Source organism: Pteronotus mesoamericanus, unplaced genomic scaffold (genome assembly GCF_021234165.1).
Source record: "Pteronotus mesoamericanus isolate MK-2021 breed Mesoamerican mustached bat unplaced genomic scaffold, CSHL_Meso_final scaffold_167, whole genome shotgun sequence".
In the NCBI taxonomy this organism is placed as follows: domain Eukaryota; kingdom Metazoa; phylum Chordata; class Mammalia; order Chiroptera; family Mormoopidae; genus Pteronotus; species Pteronotus mesoamericanus.
Genome location: NW_026555308.1, coordinates 37,347,402 through 37,370,030, shown reverse-complemented (window position 1 = coordinate 37,370,030; position 22,629 = coordinate 37,347,402). Strand labels below are relative to the sequence as shown.

Below are 22,629 nucleotides of genomic sequence, written 5' to 3'. Positions count from 1 at the left end.
GTAAGTAAATTTATGATTTTATGTTAGGCTACATTCATAGCCATCCTGGGCTGCATGTGGACCATGGGCCACGGGTTGGACTCCTCTAGAATATGAACAATCTAGCTGAGGGACATACAGCAATGCTAGGGTAACGAACTGAGCAGCTGGCTCAACTGACATGGTTTTAGCATGGAAAGTCCCAGGACACCACTCAGTCCCAGGCAAACTGGAAAGTTGGTCACCGTAAAAGGCATGCTAGGCTAGCTTGTCATGGCGGCTTTACTATTCTTTGAAGTGATTGGTGTTTTGCTTAAATTTAAACCCATAGTGGGTTTCAAGACAAGCCACTGAGCATACTGTGAAATGATATGTAACCAAGTGTAACTGAGGCACTGCGGGTTGGAGCCGTCAGCTTTTCAAAAGCTCTTTTCTTACAAGCTGTGTGGTAGATCTAGAGTTCCTAAACTTGTGTGCACATTGGAATCACCTGGGGGAGCTTCAAAAGAAAGAAACAGCTGCCTATGTTCCATGCCCCCCAGTCCCACTGTGAGTTAATTGTTTAGTGTTTGGCTTCTCCTCTTTGTAGAATCCAGATGATTCTAATCTGCAAACAACTCTGAAAATCGCTGCAGGAAGTGGTTTCTGAAGGTGGCAGCTATACATACCTCCCCCTTTCTGCACAAAATGCATTCATCATGTGAAGAGATAGGATCTGTTTCCTGCTCCTTGAATCATGCTGCCTTTTGTGACTTTTTTTGAACAATAAAATTCAAAGAAACTAAATTCTGGGACTTTGAGTGCAGGCCCTGAGAGGACTGGTGGCTTTCGCTTCCTCCCTCTTGGAGTACAGCCTCCACGTGGGGATCAGACTATCCCAAGTCTACAGGGCTGTGAGGCAGCTCCAGCTTGCCTCCTGGAGAGCAAGCCACGGAGGGAAAGAGCAAGGAGGTGCAGATTTTTGAGTGAGGCTTTGTAGGACCTTTTAGTCCAGCCCAACTAACAGCTGACTTTGGCCAAGTGAGTGACCCCAGCTGGTGCCACCAGGGCTGGAACCATGCAGGCAAGCTGTCCATATCTTTGCGTTAAGTCATTTCATTTTGGGTGGTGAGTTGTGGAACACTATATAGCTGAAGTACAAGTGTTTAAGTGTATTCCTTCCACTGATTGGTAATAATATTATAAAGCGGCATTTTGAAAGGCCCTGTATAAATGAGCAATGCTTTATTTGTTATCTCCAGATCCAAGTACAAAGCAAAATCAAAACTGTAGCACTTAATATTTGAAGGGAAATTATTTTATTAATAAAATTATTAGTGTTAGTGGGCAAAGAGACTTCACTGTTGTCAACAAAGTAGCTTCAATATGCTAGAAAGCAGAGCCCAAGGCAATGTTTAGAGTGCTATCAATTTATTTGGGATATGCTACCGCAGAGTGTGAAGGTTAACAAGGCCAGAGTAAATGCGATGTAATACGGGGCGATGCCATGTTTTACCATACCAGCTACTGTTTAACAAGGAGCTGGGGAGAGACGCAGTATGTCCGACCAACACATGCTTACTTGGTATTTGAGACTTTTCCAGAAATGTTGCAGGGAGGAACTATATGTTGTGGCAATTTATGGCAGAGAAAAAGAAAGAGGAGCTTAGCTTCCCAGCTCCCTGTTACATCATTTCTTGTTGGTGAAGGTTTCCCCCATGGGAAGCGAACTCCACATACTCTTAGCTCTTCAGTGGCTGCTTGGGAATTGGGCACCATGCCACAAAAAGTTATTTTTCCCGAGTCCAAAAGTGGAGGGGCACTTGATCATGGAAGAAGTACTCACCAAGAGAGACAGAAGAAAGAGGGAATCTGAGAAAGTGCAAAATGCTATTGTGTGGTTTTTGTTTGTTTTTTTATAAATAAAAAAATTAATTTATTTTTTACCAAAACAAACATTATAAGATAACTTGGATACTACTTTTGCAAGCTGCATCCTGAGGCTGAATTTATCCATTGGTATACAAGTAGATCCCCCTTCTGATGTTAGACATATGTGCAGTATCAATTCCAACATGAATGCTTTCTTCTTCGGCTCCAAGGATTTGGTTCTTATTTTACTGTTGTGCAGAGTCAAGTCTTTTCTGGCAAAGAATGGAGAGTGCATGCTTTATAGCCTTCAGAGAGAAGCAGGTTAGCAGTGAGCTGTCACTCCTGAACATCCATTCTCTTTGATAAGCTGTTAAATCTTACTAGCCAGGTCTCTTTTTGCAACAGGAAAAGAGATTTTGAGTGTAAACATTGTGCCATGTTTAAATATTTCATGAGGCAGAGTTGTTCCTAAATGCCAATGCTTTATATGACTGATTCCATGACATGTTGCAACCTAGTCCCACCCTGTCTGTAGGAGCCATTATGTAAGAGAGTTAGAAGTCTACTTAACACATTATAGGGTTTATTGTTTGTGCATACTTTTTCTGGAAAAAAATGTTTTCATTGTTTTTTCAGCCATCTGCTGATGATATTTTTTCCTTTTAATTGTTTTACGTCTGTAAGCAGTGAAGATTGCCAAGTAACACTGAAAGGGCAGGAAAAAAAGAATTTTATCTGCAATTAAAGTCTGTGAAGTTAATGTGACCATTGCTTTTCCTGTGAACAGGAAACTTCCCCTCCTATTTCCCATAATAGGGTGACTGATTGTGATGATAGTCATAACTGAAATGACTGATTGACTGTGATGATATCCTTCTCTACTTGGGGCACCAAAGGCAGAGGGGCGGGTCTTCCTCTCATATTTAGAGAAATATTCATGAATCGTAAGCACTGAAAGACTCTTGTAGCATAGATCAAGATTTAAAGATTTGTAAAATATCTCATGTTTTTGTTCTTATGCCATGTGGCAACATGTGAATGGTTTTTGGAAAAGCCTGTGTCACTGTTTTCCAGTGACAATTATTAAGTTTACCTTATTCTCAAATGAAGATTTAACATGCAGCTAATGTCCAGTTAGTCTCCACTTCCTGTGAGGATGGAGTTTCTAAATGTTCCCTTGAACAGTGATAGATTTTTGGACCTAACTGTGCTCTTGAATTGAAGGTATGCTCTGTATGTTGAGATAGAGAGGTGTTATGTATATAATGCTCTTTCTTTATTAGATGAAAGAACTCCAATCCAAACGGGCTCAAAAATAAAAAAATAAAAAAGGAAATTTGTTGGCTCAGGTAAGACTAAGACTGCAGGTATGACCATCTATAGCCAGTATTCAAGCAATGATATTGTGAAGAACTTTCTCCCTTTTTCTTTATCTCTTTTTAATTTTGTCTCTAACTCTTGATTCTTCTTTTGTCTGCGATGGTTTTGTTCTCAGGCACACTTTTTTTCTTGTGGCTCCATGATGCCCACCAAAAGATCTAAGCTTTATCTCAAGCTTAGCTTTGTATTAACAAAAATTCTAAGATTCATTTTAAATGGAAAGGTGTGTTCAGATTTGGAAGGAATCTGAGAGTAGAAGAGGGGTTATTTTTAGGGGAAATTCATGATGCTATAACAGAAAAATGGAAAAACAGGCAGGCAAAATAACAAACATCCACTACTGTGGAAATGAGACTCACTACCTCCTTGTTGAAGAGATTCAGCTTTGAGAACTCACATGTCCAGTTTTGTTGGTTATCAGAAAATGGACCCAAGTTTCAGAAGCAGACTCACATTAACTAAGCCCAGAAAGACTGATGTATAAACCAAGTGCCAATTTATTAGTTCACAATGAAACAGGCATTCTAATAACCTCAAATGCCACTGTGGACAGAGTGGTCGATTTTCTTTCCTTAGGCAAAAGACAAGGAAAGCCACTCGAAAATATTTGCTAAATGAGAATGGATCAGAACCAGAGGACCGCAACGGTCCACTGGACGACCTGCCCTGGGAACCAGAGGGCTGACTTTCCTAGGGACAGAGCCACATTGTGTTGGGATGGAATATGAGAGTTTCTGTGAAATTTTGATCCTTTGGACTTTTCTTTTGACTAATATTTATCAAAGGGTGGCCCACACCAGCTGCATTAAAATAACCAGGAGGCATGATAAAATGCAGATTTCTGGTCTCACCCAGACCTGCTGTATTGGATTGATGGAATGAATCTTTATTTTTCAACAAACTCTCCTGATTTTATCTCTGTAGTATGAGAATTACTCCTCTAAGCTAATTAAACTCTTCCATTCACACAATGTTCTAACAAGATATAACTGAGTAGATTTCTGCTTAATAAATTATTAAACATTTTGGTTTTGACTGTGTATCTATCATAGCTCTCAATTTAAGGTATTTTTAGGTTCATTTTAATTTAAAAATTCTGATTATGAAGTAATTATGTAGAAAGTTAGCGAAGAATGGAAAAATATAATAAGGGATTTAGTGAAACCCTCTGTAATTTCATTACCTTTTGTTATCTTTCTCTTTTGTGTGTATGGATCCATACCCTATACCTCCCACACAGGGGTCTGGGTATATTATACATAGCATTTGAGCCCTCCTTTATCTACTTCAATTTAATCTGAGAGCATCTTTCACTGTGTTGTTAGTTTTCACTTACATGAAACTAACATTTTCTGGGAGGGAGACTTTTAGATACATTCTTAATAAGGGGATGTTACAACAAAGTCACAGCAGTCATGGTTGATGGTTAATTGTCACAAGATTGGTAAGTACATTAATTCTCCTGTTGGTGAAGTTGTTTACAAAGTTTAAGTGGAAGAAGACTAAATTTACATGAAATAGTCTAATGAATGTATTTTCCATAACAATTGTACTCAGTCTCAAGGTCAGTCATCCTTGGAAAATAACTATTAAATTAATTTCTGAATAGTACATGAAAGATTTTGCCCCTTTTAGAAGACAATCTTGGGCAGACACTCATCTTTGAGCTTATAAGATATAGAAAAAACATGGGTTTCACAGAAAATTTATGGCCACATAGAAATTTTATGGCTACATAATGGTCTGCAATCATACCAGACCCTATGATTCACTGTTCCAGGTCAGCTGAGCCTGTCGTCCTAGGCCTCAGGTCCCCAGCCAGAGCTGCCTGACTGTCCCCTCACACCGTTTCTATGGGTGAGAGCCTGGCTGCTGTTGCTTCTGCTGGCTTACATTTCAGGGTCCCCACACACAGCACCCACTGACAAGGAGAGATTGCAGAGGCTCTGCCTTCCCTCTTGGTGCTGGATGAGCCAGGTAAAGATCCAGAGTTTGCAGGATTTACTGCATAATGAATGGACTTTGACCAAAGAGAGATCAGAGAGGAAGAACCCATGGACAAACTCCTTGCCTTTCTTCTCATATCTGCAGACTGTTTGAAGATGCAGGAGTCTGCACAGCCTACCCGGCATGGAAGATGCACAGCTGACTTCGTAGTAAAGTTATTGCAGCTCATTATATACGGCTTTGTTCATGGCATAATTATGCTCAGAGACTGAGATTGTGTTTGCTATAATTTATTTAACCTAGGTTCACTGTGGGAATTATAGTTCATAATAATATTCCACAAGCCAGGATAATGTCTCTTAATAAGCCAATAAAGGAATAATATACTAAGAACCAATGTTAGAATAATTACACTATGATTCCAGGCAAAGGGGAGATGAAAGGAAGAAAGTGCAGCCTTAGCTGAGGTGTTCTTTTCTACCAGTTTGTTCTCAGGAGAGTCAGGCCTTCCGTCTCTCAGCTGCTGGCTTAGGTCCCTTGCTGCTGGGGCAACTGGGTAGTGGAGGACCACAACAGTGTTGGCAGGCAAGGTGGGGTGCTCTGCAGGTTATTACTGCAGGCACCGTTACACAGCTTGGGTCACAGCCTATGAGGAATAGCCTCATCAAGGCAAGAACAGACGTCCCTTCTCTTCCTGAGACTGCCGCACAGTTTAATACCACTGCCCACCAAGAGCAACTTGGCCATGGCAGGCACCAATGTCTCAAGATCTTGGGAGAGCTATTTAAGGCAGCAAGAAGTAGCCTTGCCCAAACCAAACCCTTTCAAGTGCTGTTCAAACCTCTTGGTTTTTACAGTGTAAAAGTCCATCACATGATGGACAGCACTGCCTGCAGTTACTAAGGGGTCAGTGATAATGGTCCTCACCACTCTAAGTGCGAGAGTTGGATACGGAAGTGCTAACGTTCCAGCTTCCAAAGAATTTCATCAATACGAGTTCAAATCACAACCAACTTTATCCAAAACAAGCTTTCAAAACATGGATTTGAAATCATAAAAATTCAGTACACAGCAATCCACCCTGTGGTTCCAAATCGCTTATATTTTATTTATGTATCCTAAGGACCTAATTCCTTTAGAAATCTAAGTTCACTTATCAATACACCCTGTGATTCTAAATCACTTACAATTCAATCACAGTTGTATTTTGTGGGTAAATTTCCTTTGACACACTCAAGTCAGTAGACAAAATATAGCTCCCCTACTTTGCACTCCATAACGTGGGATTTCATTCTCATGCGATTGGTGGTAGGTAGGCATTGTTTTACTTTCAGGTTTCTCAGGATAGGATTTGAAGGATAATATCTACAACTTTCAGAAATTTGCCAGAAATTTATTGGGGCTTCTTATTACTGCCCTTATTTATTTTTTTAAAATGGACAGAAAAATTATCTTTCCATTTAAAAAAATTTCTCATTGATTTTTGTTTTCTATGAGGATCTAAGACATTTTTATTGAGCTATAATGGACATATAACATTATATTAGTTTTAGGTGTACAATATAATGAGTCAATATTTGTACCTATTATAAAATGGCCACAATAGTAAGCCTGATTCACATCTGTTATCACGGTTACACATTTTTTCTTTTAATGAGAACTTTTAAGATTTACTGTCTTAACAACTTCGAAATATACAATACAGTATTATTAACTATAGTCACTATGCTGTCTATTACATCTCATGACATTCATTTTATAAATTAAAGCTTGTATCTTTAATCCACTTCACCCATTTTTCCCACCTCCCACCCTGTACCTCTGGCAACCACCATTCTTTTCTCTGTATTTATGAGTTTAGGTTTTTGTTTGTTTGTTTGTTTTGTTGTTCTTTTTTAGATTCCAAGTAGAAGTGAGATTATTTGATATTTGTCTTTCTCTGTCTGGTTTATTTCACTTAGCATAATGCCCTCAAAGTCCATCCATGTTGTCATAACTGGCAAGATTTTCTTCTTTTTTGGTGGTTGAATAATATTCATATACACACACATTTTCTTTTTTCATTCATCCATCTATGGACATTTAGGTTGCTTCCTTGTCTTGGCTGTTGTAAATAATGCTGCAGTGCATGTATTCTTTTGACTGATGTTTTAATTTCCTTCAGGTAAAAGCCCAGAAATGGAATTACTGGATCATATTGGAGTTCTATTTTTATTTTTTTAAGGAAATTCCATACTGTTTTTCATAGTGGATGCACCAACTTAGACTTGCACTAATTTAGATTTCCATCAACAGTGTATAAGGGTTCCCTTTTTTCCATATCCCCACCAACACTTGTTAATTCCTGTCTTTTTTTTTTTTTTTAATATAATGGCCATTCTGACAGGTGTGAGGTGATATCTCATTATGGTTTTGTTTTGTATTTCCCTGATTAGAGGTGTTGAGTATCTTTTCATATGCCTGTTGGACATCTGTATGTCTTCTTTGGAAAAATGTAGGAATTTGAAACTGATTAGCAAAACTAGGTAAAATTTATTTGCTCTAAAATTAATTGGCTTCTTAATTGATGGGATCTGTCTTGAGAGTAGGTATGTTCTACCAAAATCTTTCTTTTGCCATATTATCTACAATTTCATCAATAGAGTTAATCTCTTGTGAATATTAAAAGCTACTGTGTCTGTGACAGGGAGAAAGAGAGAGGAGGGCCTTTCAGGTAGCCTATTAAAAAAAACCTTCTGAAAGGGGTCAATACCATGAGTTGCTATCCAAAAACAGAAAAAAAAAATAAATAAACAACCCCCCCCCAAAAAAAACCCCAGCAAAAAAAAAAAAAGAAAAAAGAAAAAATCCTTGCAATTTATGTAGTTAAAATAAAGAGGAAACACCAAGAAGAATATTTGAATGGATGAACAGATCAGAGGCCAAAAGAGGATTTTGCTTATTTCATATTTGTTGAGAAGCAGCATTTGTGGGTTTTTAATGAAAAAAACATTAGGGCAATGACACTGGCCTCTGTTTTCAGCCCCTCCTCACATTGTGCCAGCTCTACACTGTGAAGGAGCGTCCTTTGAAGTATTATCTAAGTGAAAGGATGGCTCTGTGTAAGAGGAAATTGACTCAGAATTTTTTTTCAATGGCCTAAGGAAATTAATGTCCTCAGAAGGAGTCTGAGGACACTGTCAGAATTATAAATAACTTGGTGACGATTTAACAATGGAAAGAAGAGTCACTTTTAAATCTTCTTCAGAGAAGACAGACTCCATGAAAATTAAAAGTGATCCACTGGAGGTTGTTTAACATGCAAAATTCACTTTAATATTGAAAATGAAGTGATGTTGTTGAACTGTAGTCCATGCAAAAGTTGCTGGTTTACACTCCACTGAACCACAACACATTAAGGAGACAAGTTCATTTCTTCCCTGCCTCCCTCTTCCCCTCCCTCCTTCCTGCTCTGTTAAACCTAAATCCTTAGCACAGTGCCTAGTGCATCATTAATTGGGAAGAAACATAAATTGAGTGTGTATCGAATGAAATTGGTGTAATGCTCAGTTTAATTGCCAAGCACAGATTGCAGATTGCAAGAAGTGGTATACATTTCATAGCCACGCACTTCAGAGATTTAAAAATTCTAATTGACCTGTGATTACTCATGAGTTTCTTAAAGGTGTCATTGAGTGATTTGCCTGAAGGCATGAGCTCAGAGGGTTGGATTTTGAAAGAGCAAGGATATGAGATACAGAAGCAAATGATCCATGAGGAATTCTCTATATTTGTACTTCCATGTAAAATTTTGGACAGAGTCCCAAAGGTTAAGTGAGGCTGACCATTTACAAAAAAACTTTCCAATTCCTCTTTGATCTGCAGGCTCACCAATTTCATTTGTCCTTGAGATTTTACATGTGACTTACTTTAGCCAGTGGGGCATTGGCAAACATGCCGCAAGGAGAGTCTTGAAAAATGCTTGCACATGGGGCTTGTATTTTGGTGCTCCGGGGACCCATGTCACTGGTTCTACATGAAGAAGCCTAGACTCGCTTACTGCATGATGAAGGGCACATAGCTCAACTGGCAGGCAAAAGCAGAGCCACATAGCTCACCGCGGGTGCGTGACTGAGCCCATGTGACACAGGCAGAAGGAACACCCCACTGTTTCTAGCCCAAACTGTAAGCTAGATAGTTATTTTAAGTCACTAAGTTTGGAATGGTTTGTCATTTAGCTATAGGTAATTAATACCCCAACAAAACCCCGGTAACACTGTATAGAAATCCCACCCTTTCTTAAATTCCTCCTCAATAGTTCTTAGGGTCCTCAGTGGGTGTCATTAGTGTACTTTCTCGGCGATATAATATTCTTGGCCATTGGGCCTCACCTGCATTCTCCCTCTTTGGCTCAGGGTCCCTGTGCAGCTGGTGTCAATGGCAGTTGTCAGTGCCCAAAGGGGCAGCGCTGCGGCCAGTTGCAGTGGACATGATGTTCCTCCTGGCATCTGCTGGAGATGCCCACACTGTAACGTGCAGTCCAGCTCATGTTGGGACCTCTGCTATCTCACTGTTAGGACAAAGTGAGAGGGATAATTAGGACAAAACCAGAATAGATGTGACTTCAGGGCTCGGGAGACCTTAGAGGTCATCTATACCAACATGAAGATGTGAGCTTCATAGCTTATATCCATAGATGGTACTTCATGAAAGAGGATCCTTGCAGAGAGAGCTCTGTCACTGGCCCAAGCTCCCATGGTACATGAGTGTCAGATCTGGGACCAAATCTAGAACTTATTTCAATTTTAATCACTTTTGCTTTCCTTATATAATTTAAGATTTTCCAAAAGAGAAGTGTAATTTTTTGGAAAACTTATTAATAGTAATAAAAAATAAAGCTGAGGTATGATGAATTATTCCTGCGAAGCAATTTGATTGTAATGGCAAAAAGATGCCCATTTTTCTTTTAAATTTGTATTACTCTATTGAAATGGCTGTTTTATTTAGAAGAGTTTTGGAGATGGAGCTACAACTTAGGTAGGCCATGGCATTTGGAGACCTAAGCATCTTCTCCCAGTCAAGCCAGGGTCACATGAAGTTGGAGTGGTGCACTCCGGAAACTTCTGCCACTTCCAGCAGGGGCCTGCCTTAACTCAGACACTGATTCCATGCTGCATCAAGCTGGGTTTGAATGGGGGACCCCAGAACCGCCCTGACATTACCAAGACCTGATGTGGAGGTGAGGCTCAGTGTGGCAGAGAGAGGCCTGGAGTGTGGACAGCCACAGTCGCCACCCTGGACCCTACATGACGGGGCTCCACTGTACTGTAGGGGCAGTGGGGCATGGAGGATGCAGGGCACTAACAATGCTGGGGCGTTCATAGCCCAGGAGCAAAAGGAAGAGGGCCCTGCCCTGAATCTCAAGGGCCTGTGGCTCTTCTCTCCTCCACAAAGCTTTTTTGAAGCATTCCCTTTCCTTTTTATCTTCACTCTTGTCATGGCAACTGGCTTTCATGCGCAGTCCTTGGGAAACTGAGAAGTAGGCGGCTGGAGCCAGTGCGGGAGTACGGACCTGTCTTCTCCCGCAGGCCCCGAGCCCACCCAGCACTGGGGCAGCAGGGCAGTCACTTCAACACATCATCTATAAAAGCAAAGCTGCTAGACACAAAGCAGGTGTGTGAGAATGGAGAACACAGCTCTGCTCCAACGAGGAGGAGGCCTCCCTGTGGTGGGGCATCAGAGAATGGGCACCGTGAAGGCTTGCCCCTCTCCTCAGCTGCCTCTTTGTGCCGTCGGAAATGGAGGTCAGGGGATACTCTATTTACTGAGATTAATGTATTTCTTAGGTATATTTTAAAAATATTCTCAAACTTTTCTCTCTGTGTATAGTCTTTCATCTATGTTACTGGTTTAATAACACTGCTTCAAATAAAGAAAATAAGTATTCCTTGAGGAAAATGATCAGCATAGTTACAGTACAGATCTGAGGAGACCACCCGCTGTGCAAATGTAGCACAGAAAAATCAGGGCAAGCTAGTCATAGCATTTCAATTTCAAGCTTCTGATAGGTATTAAAAACTGATTAACAGGGATTTTAAAATATAATAAAAAATACCTTAAGGGTCTTGCTTTAAATTGGAAATACAAATTGAGACTCACATCAATGACTTAAGGTAAATTAGAATATGAAACACACAGGCCCTACAAAGCAATGACCTTGGTCGTGAATACAGAATGGGGGGCTGGCTCATCCCTGTTCTGTTGGCATGAAAACTAGTGGAGCTTTGATTCTTAGCTTGATTTCCTCTCCATACACATTATTTCATGTATTTGCAATTCAGTGCCTATTTGGGGTCATCGCTGAGCTAAGAAGGAATCTAAGAAGGAAGGACATGGTCCAGGCTCCTGCCCCAACACCCTGTGCCGTGATAAGGACCAATGATGAGGTCACCAGAGTTGAGTAACATTCTTGGAAAAACAAGTGGAAGGAGAGATCAACTCCTATGGGGATGGGACTGTCTAGATGAGAAGGTAGGTGTGCCTTACAGGCTGCTAAAAGGTGGAGATGGGGAGATCTTTCCCAGAAAAGAATTTGGAAGCCTATAGGAATGTTTAGAAAGTGGTTTGCTTTTGTTGTGGCTGAAGTATAGTTGGGTAGAGGAAAATGTGGATGGTGAGACAGGAAAATGTGGAGTTGGGGTATACTGCCAGGGGTTTTGGATTCTAAATCGAGAATTTAGACCTGATACATCAGGCCCTGTTACTTCTTCCTGCAAAGTACCTGCTTACATCATCAGCAGACAGGGTATTGATCAGAATTATTAGTGAGGAAGAATGTTATTGTGTGTGTGTGTGTGCGCGCGCGTGGGCATGCGTGCGTGCATGCGTGTGTGCGTGTGTGTGTGTCTGTGTATCTATCAGCCTTATCATCTGGCATCAGAAATTTACTTGGAAGTTCTCTGTGTGGTGCGGAGATTTGGATTAAAACTTGACTTTTGTAGTTTGAGTATACTCAGACCTTCTCCCTATCCCCAGCCTTAAATATACCCAAACCATTTTAAGCATTTTTGCATTTCATACAAGCTGGCAGAATTTCAAATGTATTCTAATACAAACTCCAAATCCAAAATCAGTCATTCAACAACTTGACAAGCAGTGACTATAATACAGCACTGTTAGCCATGATAAAATACAAATAAATCACTATTCTCATGAGATATAACATGTAACCAGAATTATGTTAAGCTCTTTCTTAATTAAAGAGCATGGCAGAGTGGAAATAGGTTGGACTTTGGAGTTGGGCAGACCCAGGCTCAAATGATAGCTCTTCTCCTTCACGGCCTTCCTGACCTCAGCAAGTTACTCCAAGCCTCAGCTGCCTCAGCTCTAGAATAGGGATAATAATAGTTAAAATATAGAGTCACTCAGGGACTAGTTGTTGTTCTTGTTTATTCCAGTCTGTGATGCCGTAGAATGCAGACCATACATGAGGACAAATGGCCTGTTTGATTTTGCTTACCTCATTGTCTGGCACACAGCAGGCTCTCTGTAAATATTTACTGGAGGGAGGGGGGTCTTAAGGTTCACCTGCTGAAGCATTTCTCAAATGTTTCTTGCCACAACCATAAGGTCTAAAAGGAACATCAATAAGCAATACTTCTTTAATGAGAGAAACAGAGACAGGCACACATAGTGGCGGTGGGAGGGAGGACAGGAAATTGTATAGCCTAGGTTGTCTCAAAGCATCCTCTCTGTCCTGGCGCCTCCATAATGCATGGCTGCATTTCCATCAGGCTCACCCTTGCCCTCCTGAGCTTCATTGTTTGGAATTTACTGATTTTGTGAAAAGAAGACCTAGAAGGAAAGAGCCCGAGCCAGTTCACGTTTGGTTGCTATATTTGGAAGTGGGAAGAGATGTGGTATCTGCCACTGGGAGCATCTCTCCTGAGACCCACGCAGGAAACCAGCAAGATGCGGTCTCTCCTCCAGGCTCTTCTCCACAGAGCCAGGCTGCAACCAGAATATTTGACTGAATGGTCATGGGTGAGAAAAAGTAACTTGCTCAAGGTCACACATTTAACAAAGAGCAGACTTGTTGCGTATTTATGTTCTGACGTTGTCATCAAGGGAATTACAGCCACATAAAAAGATTTGGGATTTTTTTTCTTTTCATCTATTTTATGAAAGAATCTGTGTTAGATCTATGCAGGCTTGATAGAATATACAAGTGAAACCTTCTGGGCCTGGGGAGATCTGTGTGGGAAAAGTTTTATTTACACATTCAATTTCTTTAATAGACATGGGAGTTATTTCAATTATCAGTTTCTTTTGTATACATTTTGAGTCTTTTGTGGAATTTGCTTATTTTTTCTATTTTGAGAAATGTATTGCTATAAAATTGTTTGTAATATAGTCCCTTTTTGTCTGTATGATTCTGTAGGATGCATAACAATGTGTCCTCTTTTAGTTTTGATCAGTCTACCTAGAAGTTTATCTTTAGAAAAAAATAATTTTTTATTTCATTGGTTTTTTATTATTTATTTATATATTATATGTCTGTTCTACTCTGTGTTTAATTAGCCCTTTTAGACTTATAAGATAGAAACTTAGATAATTGGTTTTAGGCGATTTTTTTTCATGAATATTCATTTGAAGCTGTAGATTTCCCTCTAAGCACTGCTTTAGTTGAATCTCACAAGTCCCGAAATTTGTATTTATTTTCATTTAGTTCAGAATGCTTTCTAAGTTCCCTTATCATAATCCTTGTTGATCCATTTTTGGAAGTTTTTTTTAATACTAGAATCTTTCTCCTTTTATTTTTTAAAATTTATTTTTACTGTACTCTTTCCATTACCATTTATCTCCCTTAGGCCCTCTTCCACCTCCTCCCACACTGTTGTTCATGTCCATGAGTCCTTTTTCTTTTTTGCTTGATCCCTCCACCCCCTACCTCCCACTCCCCGCTTAGCGGTCAGCCTGCTCTCTATCTAGGAGTCTGTCTCTATTTTGCTAGTTAGTTCAGTGTATTCATTAGATTCCACATATAAGTGAAATCATATGGTATTTGTCTTTCTCTGACTGACTTATTTCACTCAGCATAATGTTCTCCAGGTCCATCCATGCTGTCACAAAGGGTAAAATTTTCCTCTTTTTTATGGCTGAGTAGAATTCCATTGTGTAAATGTCCCATAGTTGTTTTATCCACTCATCTACTGATGGAAACTTGTGCTTCTTCCAAATCTTGGCTATCGTGAATAATGCTGCAGTAAACATAGGGGTGCTTATATTCTTTCAAATTAGTGTTTGGGTTTCTTCAGATAAATTCCCACAAGTGGAATTGCTGGGTCACAAGGCAGTTCCATTTTTAATTTTTTGAGGTAACTCCATACTGCTTTCCATAGTGACTGCACCAATTTGCATTCCCACCAACAGTGCACAAGGGTTCCCCTTTTTCCACATCCTCACCAGCACTTGTTGATTTATTGATGATAGCCATTCTGACTGATGTGAGATGACAGCTCATTGTGGTTTTAATATGCATTTCTCTGATGATTAATGACATTAAGCATCTTTTCATATGTCTGTTGTCCATGTGTATGTCTTCTTTGGAAAAGTGTCTGTTCAGGTCCTTTGCCCATTTTTGAATTGGATTGTGGGTTTTTGGAGGTTTATTTGGTCTTGAGTTTTATGAGCTATTTATAAGTTTTGGATATTAACCCCTTATCAGATGTATCAGTGAATGTTCTCCCATTCAGTGAGTTGTCTTTTCATTTTGCTGATGATTCCCTTTACTGTACAAAACCTTTTTATTTTGATGTAGCCCCATTTATTAATTTTTTCTTTTGTTTCCCTTGCCCAAGGAGATATGTCAGAAAAATATTGCTGCAAGTCTATGTTTTCTTCTAAAATTTTTATGGTTTCTGGTCTAACATTTAAGTCTTTAATCCATTTTGAATTTATTCTTGGGAATGACATAAGAAGGTGGTCTAGTTCCATTTTTTCTGCACATATCTGTCCAATTTTTCCAACACCATTTATTGAATAAACTCTGGCCTATTATATGTGCTTGCTTTCTCTGTCAAATATTAATTGACTATAAAGGTGAGGGTTTATTCCCAGGCTCTCTGTTCTGGTCCATTGACCTATGTGTCTGTTTTTATGCCAGTACCATGCTGTTTTGATTACTATGGCTTTATGATATAGTTTGATATTAGGTAGCATGATTCCTCCAATTTTGTTCTTCTCAAGATTGCTGAGGTTATTTGGGGCTTTTTGTGGTTCCTTATACATTTTTAAAATATTTGTTCTACTTCTGTGAAATATGTCATTGGTATCTTGATAGGCATTGCTTTAAATCTATAGATTGCTTTGGGTACTATGGACATTTTAATGATGTTAATTTTTCCTATCCCTGAACATTGCATGTACTTCCACTCTTTTGTGTCTTTTTCAATTCTTTCATTTGTGTCCTATACTTTTCTGAGTACAGGTCTTTTATATCCTTGGTTAGATCAAGTAGGATTTATTCTGGGGATGCAAGTATGGTACAACATCTGCAAATCAAAAAATGTAATATACCACATAAGCAAAATGAAGGATAAAAACCACATGATCATATCAATAGATGAAGAAAAAGCATTTGATAAAATCCAGCACCTACTTATGATAAAAACTCTCAGCAAAGTGGGAATAGAGAGAACATACCTGAACATACTAATGTCCATATATGACAAACCAACTGCCAGTATCATATTCAATGGGCAAAACTACAAGGGTAGTTCCTTAAGATCAGGAACAAGACAGGGATGTCTGTTTTCACTTCTCTTAATTCAACATGTTACTAGAAGTCCTAGACACAGCAGTCAGACAAGAATAAAGACAAGGCATCCAAATTGGAAAGAAAGAAGTAAAACTGTCATTATTTGCAGATGACATGATACTGTACATAGAGAACCCTAAAGATTCCACTACTAAAGAAACTACTAGAACTGATAAATTAATTGAGCAAAATGATACGAAATTAATTTCCAGAATCAGTTGCATTTTTATGTGCCAATAATGAACTATCAGAAAGCAAAATTAAGAAAATCTTCCCATTCACAATTGCTTCATAAAGAATAACATACCTTGGAAATTATTTTTATCTAAAATTTTAAAAATTGCAGATGTTTATAGACAGAAGATTCTTAGAGACTATTTCTATTACAATTTAAGGTTTATAGAAAATTGAGCAGGCAATACAGAGAGTTCCTTTATAACCCCCTCTCTCTCTTTCTCAAAGCTTCCACTGTTATTAACATATTAGCTTGGTACATTTGTTAGAACTGAACCAATACCAATACATTATTATTAACTACATTTATATTAAGGTTCACTCTTTGTGTTGTATATTCTATGGGTTTTGACGAAATTAAAATGATGTGTAACCACCATTTTAGCAATAAACAGTTTCACTACCCTAAACATTCCTTGTGCTTCAGCTATTATTATCCCTCCCTCCCTACACCAGCCCCTGGCCACTTATCTTTGTCTTGTCTTAGCAGTTTTGTCTTTTTCCAGAATGTCGGAATCATACAATATGTAGCTTCTCTAAGATCGGCTTCTTTCACTTAGTAATATGCATTTAAAATTTCTCTTTGTCTTTTCCTTGGTTGATAACTCATTTCTTTTCATTGCTGAATATTACTGTACTATATGGGTGTATCACTTCTGTTTATACTTCGAATTTTCAAAGGACATCATGGTTGCTTCCTCTTTTGGGCAATTGTAAATAAAGCTGTTATAAACATTTTTATGTAGGTTTTTGTGTGAATATGTTTTGCAATAGGTTGAGTAAACAGGAGTGTACAACTGTTGGATCATATATTAAGGCTATGTTTACTTTTGGGGAAAACTGTCTTCCAAAGTGGCAGTATCATTTTACATTCTCACCAACAATGAATGAGAGTTTTTGCTCTGTATCTTCATAAGCATTTGGTATTGTCAGTTTTTATTTTAGCCATTCTTATAGATATACAATGGTATCTTCTTGTTGCTTTTATTTTCAGTTTCCTAATGACATGTGATATGGAACTTCTTTTCATATACTTATTTGCCATCTGTGTATTTTATTTGTTGAGGTGTGTTTTCAGATTTTTTGTTTATTAAATTTTTTTTATTGTTAAGTTTTAGGAGTCTTTGTATCCTGCAATTTTACTGTAATTCCAGATTTAAAAAAAATTGATGTCCAGTTAAATTGTGTAAGAAAATACATTCTGTAAAATGTCAATTATTTTAAATTTACTGAGACATGTTTTATAACCCAGAATATGATTGAACTTGAAAAATGTTCCAAGTGCACTTGAAAATAATTTTATTTTGCAGTTCATAAATAGATTGTTCAGTAATAAATTAGTGTTACTGAATTTTATCTTTTATTTCATCAATTTCTGAAAAAAGATTATTGAAACTTCCAACAATTATTGATAATTAGCTTGTGCTTACTCTGCATAATGTGGATTAAATCACTGTCTTAGGTAATAGAATTTAAGTTTGAGAAAATTTCCAGAAATTTTCAGTCCTCCTCTTTGTACATTAAGTACTAATCTGTGATCTGAATATTTTTTGTTAATATTTACCTTAATACCTTTATTGTTTTAATTGTTTTACATATTTTCTTTCTGAGATTGGAGGTTTAGTGGATATTTATTCTCGTGGTTGTGTCTCAGGAAAAACTGAAGGGTTAAATCAGTAGATATCTTCTAATTAAATGGGAAAATCTGAATTTCAAAATGTGAACTATCCTGTGCTGTCGGTCCCGGTATGTTTCCATGTATTTAGAGCAAAGATAATTTCATATATTTTTAATGACCCAAAATTTGATGTGGTATGTCTTACAGTACTGTATGAGTTGATGGGTAAGGATTTTGAAAGTATTTATAGTGGTTAAGAAGACTTAAGGGTGAGAAAAAAATTCAGGATATTTTGATTCTCTTGAGGCTTCTTCTATGGCACACTCATATATCATAATGATGAGCTAATATTTCCACAAAAAATGCATCAATATATGTGTAACCCAACGAGGAAAACTAGTTTTATGTCTTTGCTGAGAACAGATGTGAAAAATTACCTCAAATTTGAAGGCTGGATAAAACCTTCATAGGTTTATGTGCCCTACAGGAAAGAATGTGTCCATAACCAGTACTGTATATTTGTGTCTCCTCTTATTAAATTCCTTCAATGAAAAAATGTCTATAATTTATTGTATTCTTTTTCAACCTTCTCGTAGAAGGAATTCTTCCCTTAGTCAAATCTTAATAAGGATTGTGATACTTCAGAACCCAAATCTCAAGATATACGGAGGACCACAAACCCATCACAATAGTCAGGCACTGTGACAGAATCTAAAAACCGTCTCATAATATTCTCTCTGTGTATTACTCTTATATATCTTTACAGTTTTTGAATGTAGATATAGTATGTATAAATTGAATAAGGAACATTTGAGTAGAGGTTTATGGTTTAGAAATTATTTTTCACGTTATTTCAATACTCATATTACCATCCTGAGAAAGATACCTACAATTTTCTCTGCCCAGTGTTTTTTCCTATTTCTTTTCTTGTGGTACCAATAGCTGTCTTCCTGTTTCCTTAGGGAAATCCCTGCCTTGCTCACATGGTTCCTGTTAATCACAGTCCTGTGCTGCCCTCTTGCTACAGAGTCTGGCCAATCGAAACAACCACCCTCACCGTCCTATTCACAGTGACCGTTAAGAAATTGCATGTGATTCCAGTGGGCCCTGTAGGAGTTCTCCCTGCTGCTTTCCTGCAGAAATTTGATGTAGAGAAAAATGTCCTCTTGCTTTTGGGGTCGTGCTGCTAGATGGATATTAATTTGGAGCTGCTTTGAAAATCCAAGTTCTCTAGAGTAGGATAGAATGAGGTCAAAATGTTGAGCTGAACATAAATGAAATAAAGAGATAAGAATTACTTATTGGGTTGCAGTCCTGAATCCAGCCATATTTGATCTGTGCTTCATGAGCTAATTTTCTTTTTCTTTAAGGTAGTTTAAGATGCGTGTCATTGTTCCTTCAAGCTGCTATGACAAAGTACGATACACTGGTGAATTATAAACAAATTTATTTCTCACAATTCTGGAGGCCAGAAAATGAGATTAGGTGCTGGGGTGGCTGATTTCTGGTGACAACTGTCTTCCAGGCAGCACATGGCCAACCTCTCATTGTACCGTCACAGGCAGAGAGCCGGGAAAAGAAGCAAACTCTGGCGACTCTTATTAAGGGCACTAATATCATACCTGAGGGCTCTACCAAAATAGCCTTGTCTAATCATAAATTTATCTCCCCAAGGCCCCACCTCCTAATACCATCACATTGGGGAGTAAGGTTTCAACATTTGAACTTGTAGGGGAGGGATACAAATATTCAGTCCATAACAGTGGATATTTTTTTTTACTTGCAACCCAAAGAATTTTCCTAATTATAGATATTTTTGCCTTGTTTTACAGATTAAAAACTGAGATTCTGTGAGATTAAGTAACCAGTCTGTATCTGTACATAATGGGGAGGCTCGAATAAATCCAATTCTCATTTCAACTAATCACCTTGTCTGCCAATTACCATGCTGCTCACGAATAGACATCTTTTGGTGTTTTGGGTTTTGTTTTTTTTTTTAGTTGTTTTTGTAGTTTTGTCCATCTGTCTTCCTTCCTTCCTTCCTTCCTTCCTTCCTTCCTTCCTTCCTTCCTTCCTTCCTTCCTTCCTTCCTTTCTCTCTTTCTTGCGGCTGACCTTTTTATTTCCCTAAAAACAGCTTGCTGACCTGACTGTATAAGGCTTTCTGCTCATGCCCTAGCACTTGGGTGATATCTGTGTAGCTACCTGGCTCTGTTGTGACACTGTGCTTGTCCTCCTTCCTCCAGACCAGATCCCCATGCTCCAGTTCTTCCTCTCAGAATAGGCCATCACATCTCCCAGGCTTGAGTCATATGAAATCTGGTTCTGAAGATGACTGGGATGGATTCAAGATGGCCATTTTATTTTAGAATGGAACAGCTCTATTGCAGAGTGCAAAGATACCCTGCAGTGGACAGGTGAAGGTGGAAGAAAGGATTCTCCTATTTATTTCAACATGTGTTGCTTGCCCTACCTGTCCCTAGAAAGCCCATCCTGTGAGCCCAAAAGGCAAAAGACAAAAAAAAAAAAGGGGGGGGGTGCTTAAAAAGTACTGCCACATTTTTTGAATAAGAAAAGGAAAAAGTAATGTGATCCTTTAAAAGTTCAGTAAGGTAACATTTCACGATTCAGCTTTGCTGGAGAAATAGCTGCTCCATAGTGAATTTTAAGGAGATATTTTAAGCAGCAAAAGCCTTATAAAAACATATTTTGACCATTATAAGATGTAAATCCTTCTAAGATTTTTGCACTGTCTCCTGCTTTGCTCTCTGACTCAGAACGCTCCTAATGTAAACCATTTCCTTAGAGTCCTGGGGGGTTGTTATTGATAATTTCTGATGATCACACAACATAGTGTTCCGTGCTTTTTTATAATTCAATCTGCTTTTTATATATTAATTTTCCTTTGTATTTTAAGTGCTAATTTTCTCTACCAACTACTCCTCCTTATGACTGTTAGTATGTTGTTTGCTGTTGCTCTAAATCTACTCTCATATTTTATACATATTCTGCATGAGACCTGCCTCTAGCCTCCTCTGTGGAGTAGGGGATGAAGAATTCGTGGCAGCTTTTTCTCTCTGACCACAAACATATCTCTTCCATTTACCTCTGTTGCCTCAAGACAGGCTTGGACACAAAGCACCATGAGGTCCCAGGGAGAGAAAGAAAGCAGAACTTGGCTAAAGGCCTGCTCACGCACTGGCATCTTGCTGACCACTTTTAGTTTCCCAGCGCCCTGCCTTATCTCATTTAAACCTCACAACAAGGCATAGGGCAAAATGTGCCAGGCACTGTGCTAGATGCTTTACACACATCATCTCATTCAGTGCTCTGAACATTCCTGTGCCCCTCACAAGAGGAAGGTTAATTTGAAAATAAAACACAGTATAGTGCCCTGGGCCCTGGGGCAGATTTGGCAACATGATGGAATTACAAGTTCCATCCTAAAAGGCTCTCTTTAACAAGTTCAATTTCCCAGGGTCACAAAGCAAGTGGCAGAACTGAGATTCAGTCCTGATTATTCAGAGGTCATGCTCTTAATCACCATCCCCATGGTCTTAATTCCTTATCTACACCTTGTACTTTTTCCCTCTGCTTAACACAGCAGGTGGCCTTGAGGGCTTCATCTGCCTGACTCCTCCTGCCTCTTCTTCCTCAGGGTGAGAGTCCACTCTCTGTATATTCCACTTACCTACAGAGGATCTCCCTTGGTCCCCAAGAATCCCTACCTGACTCCCATATTGGGCCCTGTAGATGCACCTGCTGTATCCTTTTGACATATTGGCTGAAATAGTTCAGTTGTCCCAGTTATCCAAATTTACATTTACGTAAGTGGGCCTGTCTCTTACCAAGCTCGTCAGCACTGCATATGTTTGAAAATAGGCTATATTATGGATCTGGTCTACAGGAAATGCTCATGTGGATTTGCCGAGCCCTTGCCATAACGTGATGGCCCCCTGGGTATGGATCCACAGGCTGTGATCACTGCCTTGGAACAGCATAATTTCATGGCAGAGAGCCAGGCTCAGCAGTCAAGCAGACTTGGGTTCAAACAATGACTCTGCAAGTCCCTAAGTTCCATGATCTTGGCCATGAATCTCAACTATCACCCCACAAAACTACCTTTCTCTAAGGCTTGTTGTCACATTTAAATGAGATCAGGCATTTAAAATGCTTAGTACATATTATCAAAGCAGCAATCTATTCCTGTATGGGAGTCCATGGTTTGGAGGGTAAAAGGAGGTAAGACAGAAAACTAGGCACCACCTTTAACCACAATGCACTGGATCCTGGGCCGATTTCATAACACAATCTGGAATTACAAGTTGTGTTTCCTAATAAAATCAAAATAAGGACTTGCATTGTCTAGTTGGCGAAGAGAATTACAATCAAGTTATATGATAATAGCCCATACCTCACAGGGCCATTCCATAGGGTGTTATTGCCCCCACCCCATCATGGGCTTCTGTTCAGAATCCAGACCTGGACTTTCAGAAATTCCTCATCTCCTCCAGGTGTGGGTAGTACCACTGTAGCCTCAGGACAGCCCTTCTCCCCCGCTGGGTACTGCCAAGCTCTGCCCCTTCCCACAGACCTTCTTCTCCTTTCACTGTCTCCACACCCTGACCTCACGCCCAGTTCTCCTGAAGGCTTAGGCTTCTATCACAAAAGCCAGGAAGCCATTACAGGCTACTTCTGTCTGGGACTCTGTGCAGACCTGTACCAGGAATGGGGAGCAGAAGATGTGTCTGTGCTTAATGCGGAAGGGAACGTGGAAATGGCACAAAGGGAAATTCCTCTTTGCATACTTAGCCTTTCTCACA

At 39.1% G+C, this 22,629-nt stretch overlaps 1 long non-coding RNA gene across 1 annotated transcript in view; it reads left to right on the top strand.

Annotated features, from left to right (window-relative positions):
* The window catches only part of LOC129083903 (uncharacterized), a 117,987-nt gene that overhangs the window by 8,367 nt on the left and 86,991 nt on the right, over positions 1–22,629 (top strand). The gene's annotated exons all lie outside the window — the stretch shown is intronic.